This window comes from Pan troglodytes, chromosome 6, assembly GCF_028858775.2.
Source record: "Pan troglodytes isolate AG18354 chromosome 6, NHGRI_mPanTro3-v2.0_pri, whole genome shotgun sequence".
Taxonomy (NCBI): Eukaryota; Metazoa; Chordata; class Mammalia; order Primates; family Hominidae; genus Pan; species Pan troglodytes.
Window position 1 is genome coordinate 171,008,810 of NC_072404.2, and position 10,017 is coordinate 171,018,826.

The 10,017-nt window shown below is 46.2% G+C and overlaps 1 long non-coding RNA gene across 1 annotated transcript; it reads left to right on the top strand.

Moving 5' to 3' along the window:
* Positions 1-827: 827 nt before the first annotated feature.
* On the top strand, positions 828-6,943 carry LOC107976117 (uncharacterized). Its single transcript, XR_008536560.2, has 2 exons — positions 828-1,273; positions 2,450-6,943. It is a non-coding gene; the product is annotated as an uncharacterized LOC107976117 (long non-coding RNA).
* The last annotated feature ends 3,074 nt before the right edge of the window (positions 6,944-10,017 follow it).

The following is a 10,017-nucleotide window of genomic DNA, read 5'->3' on the forward strand; positions in this document are numbered from 1 at the left end:
AGTCTGTGTGAAGTGCCAATCCGCAGTGTGCGTGGGCGTGGGGGCAGGACTGCGGTTTGCAGGGAAGCCAGCCGCTCGGAGCAGAGGCAGTTGGAGTTCACCTGCTCAGCTGCTTCCTGCTTGGATGCTCCGATTTCCAGAGCTGCCCACGTTTCCCAGTCCCTTTGAGAAGTTTTCCATTTAGCAACTGCCTTAAGGGCCTCTCAGTTGTTCAAATAGGAACCCCGATTCCCTCCACCCAAGCCATTTAGGAGGCGTGCAGAACTGAGCCCACCTTCATAACCAGGGTTGAAGCTGGGCCTCCCAACTCCCTGGACCTGTCCCTCTCCAGGTGGGGCTGCTTCCCTGGCTTCACTTGCCCGGGGCTCTGGGATTTCCCCTTCCTCTCCTCCATCAAGGGTTGTTTTCAGGAAAGGATGTATATTAGTCATTTACATGCTAGTGTGAATGAGCTCCAGCCACCACTTCCTGTGATTCATTCAGTACATGTTAACCAAGGGCTGCTGTTCCCCGTGCTGGGGGTATGAAAACCTTGTCCCCACCCTGTGAGTTCTACACTAGAGCAGGAAGTGGAAGGAAAAACATCACTGAAGCCAATGTGATCAGTGCAATATTAATCCCAGGGAAGCTTTAGGAGCACGGGTACTACTTACTGTGGACGACGGTTGGTCAAGGAAGGCTTTCTGGAGGAGGTGACAGCTAGGCTGGGTCTTAAGGATGAATGGGAAGAGAGAGGAGAACATGTGGATAAGGCCAGGCAGAAGGGCTGCACAGCCAAGTCACAGCCAAGACGAAATGCAGGGAGAGTTCTGGAAGCTGTGTGTTTCATGCTGCTGGGTAGTGTGGAAGGACAGGTTGGAGGTAGGTAGCTAAGCAGCTTGGCAAATGGAGCTACTGAGGATTCCAAACAGGACCTCTGCAGTCGTCTCCACTGCTTATGGGTTGAATCACGTGAAAAAGACAATATTCGGCCATTTAGGGCCAAGACAAATGTCAGCTCTGCGGGGTGCAGCCTCACAGAGAGGCTGCTTGGGGGCCTTTGCAGAGGGTGGATGAGCAGAGGGCATCCTCCGGAAGCTGCCTGGGGACCCGGCTCTGAGGCCGTCGGGCCGGTGGTGTCCAGATTCTCCTGTAGGCTGGGAGAAGGGGGAGGTTCAAGAAACATGGAGGAGGTGAAGCGTCAGAGCCGGGGGGATGGGGTGCCGCAGAGGAGAAGGAGCACTGAGGCTGAGGTCCAGGCTTGCAGACACGTGGAGCATGAGTGTCCTGCCAGGTAAGAGACAGGGTGGAGGGTAGGGGCTTACAGCGGCTGTGATGAGCTCGCTTCAGATGAATCTGGAGAGTTTAGGCAACAGTGTATAAACCTGCGTGTGGCAGGGACTCCGGACACCTGACAGTGGTAGGATGAATCCACAGGGATGAAGCCGTCGTGGTGGGGTTTTTACAAATGTTGTGGATGATTTGGGGAAGGCGGGCCCTGCCAGTCTCTCTCACATCATATTTTGAGGCGGCCACCGTTTGGCCCAGCTGTGGTCTTGCTCTGTGCTCACAGACAATTGCATGTCCTGCTGGCTCCAAGCTTTGAGACCAAGGAGGTCTTGGTGATTTGCAGGCCTCCATTTAGGCGGAAGGGTGATGGCTGGGCCTTCCAGGGAACCCAGCTCCGAGGAGTTGTCTGACCCCCTCAGGGCAGCACAGCTTATTAGAGGAGGAGCTGGGGGTCCAGGAGGCACGGCAGGTACTTGGGCCATCCAGGGCCCTCCATCGTGTGCTCCCATGGGCTCCCCGCTGGATGGCAACTTTTCCCCGGCTCTCCCTGCCTTCCTCCTCTTTGAGGCCCCTTTGGCTGCGGCCCCTTCCCATTTCATGCACACCCCCAGCTGTGCCGTTGACCTCGACTATTCTAACTCAGTGTTTGCTGATTCTGCTGTCTTCCACACCACGTCACGGCAGCTCTGCACGTCTCTCTCTAAGTGACGACTAACGAAGATAACAATCATAACCACAGACAAAGGCCTAAGGCCGGCCATGTGCCTGGCAGACTCTCATAGAAGGGGTTTATATGAACGAGCTCTTTAATCCCCCAACACAGCCAGTAAGTGGCTGAGTTAGGATTTGAAACCGAGGAAGTGGCGTGTCCCTGCTCATAGGTAAGTGGAGTCAGGGGTGTGGCAGCCCTTCTTTCCCTTTCCGGGAAAGACATGGTTTCAGCAGGGACCCTGTGGTCAGCATCTTGTCCTTTCCTTTGGTCAGGAGGAGTGACCCTTGTTGGGGAGGGGACCCTGAGGCTGGCGGGGAGGGTTGTGGGCAGGAGGAACTGTGGGATCCTCATCAGATCCACTCTCCAGGCAGCCACCTCCTGGGACCTGCACTGATGAGCATCACAATTAACGTCACAATTGTTAAAAAATGTTAAATACCTTCTGACTCCCCTTTTCTCTCAATATAGGTCTGTGGGTGTCTCTTCTGAGCTACACCAGTTTCCAGGTTACCTGGGACCATGGATAACTCTCAGATCAGCAACTTGTCAGTTGATTTCCAAGCTGCTGTTGGCTGGACTCAGACTCAGCAGGGAGCACCTGGGCAAGCCCTGTGCTGCGGGCTGGACTCCGGCCCGTCTCGCTGATTACTCTTGCTTTTGCTCCCCAGTGTGTCCTCAAGAGGTCAGAGCCTGCTTGTTGTTTCTTCATGACCACAGGAGGAGGGGCACCAACATGAGGGTGCTAGCATCTCCCCAGTGGTGGCTTCCCAGGGCTGGGGAAACCCTGGGGGAGGGGTTGGGACAGGGACCTCTGCTGCCACTGCCTGGGTCAACTGCCTGGCAGGGCTGGCCGCTCGTGCTCAGAAGGCTGAGTCCTTACCTGCCTTCTCCTCTCACCCAGTGCCCATGCAAGGACACATCTGAGTTGGCATTCTGTGTCCGCTCTTGAGCTACTCGCATGATAAGTCTTTGTTGTCCTGTGGGATGTCACCGGTTCATGCTGAAGAGAAATTGTAAAGGACTCCTTTGCCTGCTCAGGCCCCATGGCCTCTGTCATGTTTTGTCCCCATCCCTTTGGGAGCACAGCAGCAGTGGGCTGGCTGGACTGTGCAGGCGAGGTTCAGGGATGAGGTACAGTTGTGTGAAAGGTGAGCCTGCTGGACCGGGGAGCTTTCCTCAAGGCCTCCGCCTGGCTATGATGGCGTTAGGGTTGAGGGGAAGCTTCATCCAAAATGCACAGTACTTGGATGTCAAGATGATGTTGCTGCTCTCAGGATGAGTCACTCTCCACCACTGACTTCCTTTGATGTTCTGAGCTCAGCCTGGAGTCTGACCTGGGACTATAGCACTTGTTCTCCCAAGGGAAGGCTGGCGGCCAAACCCAGCTGCGCACACCTGAACCTGCTCCTTGGCAGAGATGAAGGGCGTGATGTTTCATAGCCACTCAACACCCATGGACAATTTGGCTCCTTGTAAAGACTTAGTCATGCCTTTGAACTGACTTACTTGAAATATAATTGCTCCTATTTTGCTCCAAAGACTGGTGGCATGATGGGTTAGAGTTATTTGTATTTATTGAGATTGTTGTAATTAGCAATCTCAGGGCTCAGTCTAACTGCATTATCCATGCTGGAAAACTTAAAAAAAAATACAGTCCTTCATCTTCAGTTTTCCAATGGTCGCCAGTTATACACAGCTAATCTTTGCAGTGAAAGTTGTCTTTGGAGAATGTGCTTTCTTGGTCCCGGGTGGTTCTGGTCTTGGGCTGGGATCTACGTGAGCTGCTTTGAAGTAAGCTGACAACACACAATTATTAAGGCTATTTTGACCTGCAAGTATGGTTTCTTAAAAAGGAACAATTAAATACCATGTAGCAGTTATTTAGACTTTAGCATTGACTAAGGAAAGGAGAAAATGGAAGAAGAACTCCCTCCTGCTTAGATGCAGTCATTTTTTTAAAAAATAATCTTTTGGGGAATAAACTTAACCAAGGAGGTGAGGGACTTGTAAACAAAATGTTAAAACTGCACTGAAGACTAGAAAATGTTGATGAAAGCTGTTAAAGAAGACACAATTAGATGATGAAAACACATCCCATGTTCATGGATTGAAAGACAATATTGTTAAGATGTCAATACTATAGATTCTATGCAATCCCTGTCAAAACCCCATTTTTTTTCAAACATAGGAAAATCCATTCTAAAATTTATATGGACTCTCAAGGAACCCTGAGTAGACAAAACAATCTTGTAAAAGAACAATGTTGGAGGTCTCACACTTTCTGGTTTCAAAACTACAGTAATTAAAAAGCTACAGTAATTAAAACAGCATGATATTGTCACAAAGATATAGAAAAATAGAATAGAATATAAATCTTGGAAATAAATCTTCACATATATGGTCAAATGATCTTTGGTGAGGGTGCCAAGACCACTTACTGGGGAAAGGACAGCCTCTTCAACAAATGATGTTGGAAAAATTAGATATTTATATGCAAAAGAACGAAGTTGGACCCTAACTTTACACTATATACAAGAATCTACTAAAACTGGATTAAAGAACTAGCCATAATACCAAAAAGTATAAAATTTCTGGAAGGAAACATAGCGGAAAACTTCATGCATTGATTTGGCATGATTTTTTGCATATGGCATCAAAAGCACAGGTGACAAAAGCAAAAATAGAGAAATGGGACTACATCATACTTAAAAAGTTCTGTGTATCAAAATACACAGTCAACACAGTAAAAAGGCAACCTGCAGAATGAGAGAAAATATTTGCAAATTATGTATCTGGTGAGGGGTTAATATCCAGAATATATAAAGAACATTTAAATCTCAGCTACAACAACAAAATAAGTAACTCAATTTAAAAGTGGGCAAAGGCCTTGAATAGACATTTCTTCAAAGAGGATATACAAATGGCCAAATAAGCACATGAAAAGATGCTCAATGTCACTAACATTAGATAAATGAAAATCAAAACCACAATGAAATATCGCCTGATATCCATTAGGATGGCTACAATAAGAAAAACGAAGTGTCGACAAGGGTGTAGAGAAATTGAAAACTTAATGTAAGTTGGTGAGAATGTAAAATGGTGTGGCCACTATGTAAACCAGTATGGTCGTTCCTCAAAAAATTAAAGGTAGAACTATCATAGGATCCAGCAGTGCCACTTCTGGTTACATACCCAAAGGAAATAAAAGTAGGATCTCAAATAGTGATTTTTATACCCACGTTAATAACAACAGTATACAATAGCCATGTGGTGGAAACGACTCAGACATCTATTCTCTTTTTAAAAAATTATTTACTTTTTACTGACACCTATTAGATGTACATATTTTCAGGGTACATGTGACAATTTGATACACTCACATAATCAAATTGGGGTAATGGGGATATCCATTACCTTAAATATTTATCTTTTCTTTATGCTAAGAACAATTGCATTATTCTCTCCTAGCTATTTCAAAACAACCGATTAACGTTAACTATAATCACCCTACTGATCTATCAAACACCAGGTCTGATTTCTTCTATGTGTAGGTTTATACCCTTAATCAGCCTTTGTTTTTCTCCACCCACCTCCCCTACCCTTCCCAGCCTCTGGTAACCACCAACCCAGTCTCTATCTTCATGAGGTTCTCTTTTTTAGCCCCCATGTATGAGTGAGAACATGTGATATTTGTCTTTCTGTGCTTGGCTTATTTCACTTAACATCATGTTGCTGCAAATGACAGGATTTCATTCTTTTTTATGGCTGAATAATATTCCATTGTGTATTTATACCTCATTTTCTTTATCCATTCATCCACAGATGGACAGTTACATTGATCCCATATTTTGACTATTGTGAATAGTGCTGCAATAAGCATGAGAGTGCAGATTTAAATATATACCCAACAGAGGGATTGCTGGATCATATGTGGTTCTACGTTTAGTGTTTTGAGGAACCTCCATAGTGTTCTCTACCATGGCTGTGAAAATTCACATTCCTGCCAATGGTGAACAAGGGTTTCCCCTTTCTCCACATTCTCACCAGCATCTGTTATTGGCTGTCTTTTGGAGAAAAAACATTCTGACTGAGGTGAAGTGATACTTCACTCTGGTTTTGACTTACATTTCTCTGATGATTAGTGATGTTGAACATTTTTTTTATATACCTGTTGACCATGTGTATGTCTTCTGTCAAGAAATGTCTGTTCAGATCTTTTGGCCATTTTAAAATCAGATTATTTGTTTTTTTGCTATTTGAGCGACTTATATATTTTGCTTATTAATCCCTTGTCAGATAAAGAATTTGCAAATATTTTCTGCTATTCTGTAGGTTGTATCTTCATCTTCACTTTGTTGATTGTTTTGTTTACTGTGTAGAAACTGTTTTTTTTTTTTTTTTTCCGGGGGAGACAGTCTCACGATGTTGCCCTGGCTGGTCTTGAACTCATGGCCTCAAGTGATCCTCCTACCTTGGCCTCCTAAAGCTCTGGGATTACAGGCATGAGCCACCATGCCTGGCCTTGCGCAGAACCTTTTCATCTTTCGAACTCATTCTACAAGGCTAGCATTACCATGATACCCAAACCAGATAAGGATACAACAACAAAAAAGAAAACTACAGGCCAAGATCACTGATGAACATAGATGCACAAATCCTCAACAAAATACTAGCCAACTGAATTCAACAGCACATCAAAAAGATCATTCACCATGATCAAGTGGGTTTCACCCCAGGGTGCAAGGTTGATTCTACGTATGCAAACCAATAAGTATTGAAATGATCACATGATTTTTGTTCTCAGTTCTATTAATGTTCTTGATTCTGTTAATGTTCTGTTCACATTGCAGAAAAAGCATTTGACAAAATAATTTCAGTAGCTGCTGAAAAAGCATTTGATAAAATTCAGCATACCTTTATGATACAAAAAACCTTCAATAAACTGGGTATAAAAGAAACATACCTTAAAATAATAAAGGTCATGTTAATTCCCTGAGTGAATTCATATTAATTCACTGAGTCATGCAGATCTTCCAAATGTTGACACATTTCAGAATACCGACAGTGAAAAAGGTACATGACATCTAGGTGTTATTGCAAAAATAATTTTTACATCATGGATCCCCAGAGAATGCTTGGGGACCCTCGGGGATCCACAGGCCATGTTTCTGTGAACTGCTGTATGATCCAAAACACATCCTATCACTGATTTCAGACCCAAGAGTAAAGGAAATTGGCTCAACCATTTTAGAAAGAGGGATGCAGAGTTCCATGGCAGAAGGCACAGATGCAGGTGGGGAAGGATGGGAGCCAGAAGGCGGCCCATCACAGAGCTCTCGCTGAGGACTGGCATCATAGCAGAAGTTGATCCTGGGCTGGAGGTGTCTGGTCGGACCCACTTTATCGTTCATGTTCACATTTTGTTACCTGCCACCTTACATTATGGCTTAACTGTTTCGTGCGTGCCTGGCTGGTCATTCCACCAGGTAGTTAAGCTTCTCGTGACTAGAGATGAGTATTCCACATTCTCTCTGCACCCCTGGAATGGTGGCTGCACACCCAAGTCCTCTCTGCTTAACGTTCCTCCTCTAGGGTTTAGAGGAGCAGCTCTGCAGTCCGACTGTCCCAGTGCAAAGCCGGGCTCCACAATGAAGAGCCATTTGACAAGGGGTGAGTTAACTTTTCTAAAGCTCTCGGATGCCGTCTGTAAAGTGGCGCTGCTCCGAGTGTGCTGTGACGGTTGGAGGAGATAAGGCTTGGAGAGCTCTGAGCACCCAGAAGGCAGTACGCCGCGGCGGATTTGAGTCATGGACTTTTCATCCCAGGGCTCTCCATTTTCACCAGCACTTGGTGGTGGTGGTGGGGATGAACGTGTTCCTCTCTGAAGGTACAGGGCTGGGCTGGCTGCCTTTTTTTTTTTTTTTTTTCCAGACGGAGTTTTGCTCTTGTTGCCTAGGCTGGAGTACAGTGGCAAGATCTCAGCTCACTGCAACCTCCACCTCCTGGGGTTCAAGCGATTCTCCTGCCTCAGCTTCCCGAGTAGCTGGGATTACAGGCATGCACCACCACGCCTGGCTAATTTTTGTATTTTTAGTAGAGATAGGGTATCACCATGTTGGCCAGGATGGTCTCAATCTCTTGACCTCGTGATCTGCTCGCCTCGGCCTCCCAAAGTGCTGGGATTACAGGCAAGAGCCACTGCGCTTGGCCTGTCTGCCTATTTCTAAGCAATGAGGAAGGTAGCTTTAAAAACCAAGCACAGGTAGGGCCTTTCTGTTTGTTCTTTTCACACAGTCTTATGAAATATTCTCCACAGTGTAAAATCCTTTCTGTTCCTCTCTTTTTGAAGAGCAGTTGAAGCTGAATATGCCCCTTTGCTCTTTCGTTGCCTAATGCATGTCTAGCAGTTTTTCCAGAAAGACCTTTGGGTCCAGGACCTGGTCTAGCTTCTAAGTCTGCTTTTGCTGAGCGTGGCAGCCTTGACAGAGTCAGGATTCCCAAAGCTTCCCCATCAGCCAACTGCACGTCCGTCTTCCCTCCAGGGCTCTTGGAACATGGGAAGGAGTTTCCACAAGATATTTATGAAATTTTATCAAAATCGTGATTGATGATGATGACCCTTTTTTTTCATGAAATTCTTAAATGACTTAATTTTAGTTTCTTTGTCTATTTTAGCCCATTTCTGCTCCCTAAAGGGACTAACTTCTCAAGAAGAAATTCTGACTTCCTGTTTACATTTTTCTTTTCCTTTTCAAAGGAGAATGTAGTTGGTTCCGTGAGCTAAGTGTGTCTTTTAAGATCCCCCACCTCATCCAGAGCTGGGCTGATGCTGTCACTCCTCTCATAGCCCACTCCTCTGCAGGGTGACCTGGGATCACTCAAAGTATGGATCACTCTGTGCTGGTCTATTCTGTAGGACACTTGTTTCATCTCAATGAAACTGGGGGCACAATGGTTCGAGGGACTGTGACACACTTGTCCACTCTGTCTCCTACAGGACTTGTCTAGCCTCATCTCAGAAAAGTCAGCCCTTTGGATATTCACAGTATTGAGTTTATTCAGGAAGAGCTTGAAGAGACATTTTTGATCACCGACTGTTTGCTAGATCCTGGACGAAATTCACCCTGCTTTCAAATCCCTTGTGTTCTAAATCCCTTATCAATGATATGCAACTGTCATACCCAAAGGAAAGCAAACACTCATATTTAACGTGTCCCTCTGCCCTGGCCGCGAGTTCTGTGAAGATGGATTGGGATCTGTAACTGTCATCCCCAGAGGGAAAGAAATACTCATATTTAATGTGTCCCTCTGCCCTGACCACGAGTTCCGTGAAGACGGAGTGGGATCTGTGTGTTCAGCGCTGGGTAGGACGCAGGTCGCCTGCTGCAGCAGCTTCAGCCTTGACACCTGGGTCCTCCCCTGGGTTTTGCTCAGTCCCAGGTAAACGAGGTGTGCAGTCCAGGAATGGGGCCTGTAGGGCACCCGAGCCAGTGGCACAGATATGAACTTTACCTGAAACTCAAGATTTTCATTTCTGTATGTTATTCAAGTATGCAAGCTGGTTGAGCTGAGGCTTCACTTCCTTTTTTTTTTTTTTTTTCCTTTTCTTTTCTCAGCCTGACGCAGGGAAGTTTTTAATCTGTTCTTCCTCTTCCTTCTCCTCGGTTGTCCAGGCCTGAGTGTTCAGCACGTTCCCTCCAGGAAGTTTAGAGTGGCATCTCTCCGAGGGCAAGACCCTGGTGAGGATGGACGTCTTAGCCTCCACGCTGAGTGGAAGGAGAGAGGCTTGGTCCAGCCCTCAAGGCCTTCTATGCCCACCAGGTATCCAGGAAGCCCTGGAGAGCCCCAAGCAGTAAACGGGAGAGGTGCTCCGTGGGAAATGCAGGCGGAGAGGGAGAACTCTTCCCACTGAAGCCTCCAGCCCCGGCTTCTTCTAAGCCTTTGGCGGCTATTAAAAAAATTCCTTCAGTTTTTGCCCACTAATGATGCCCATCATTCTCTGGAACCTGAATTCAGAAGCGCAGGCTCACAGCCAT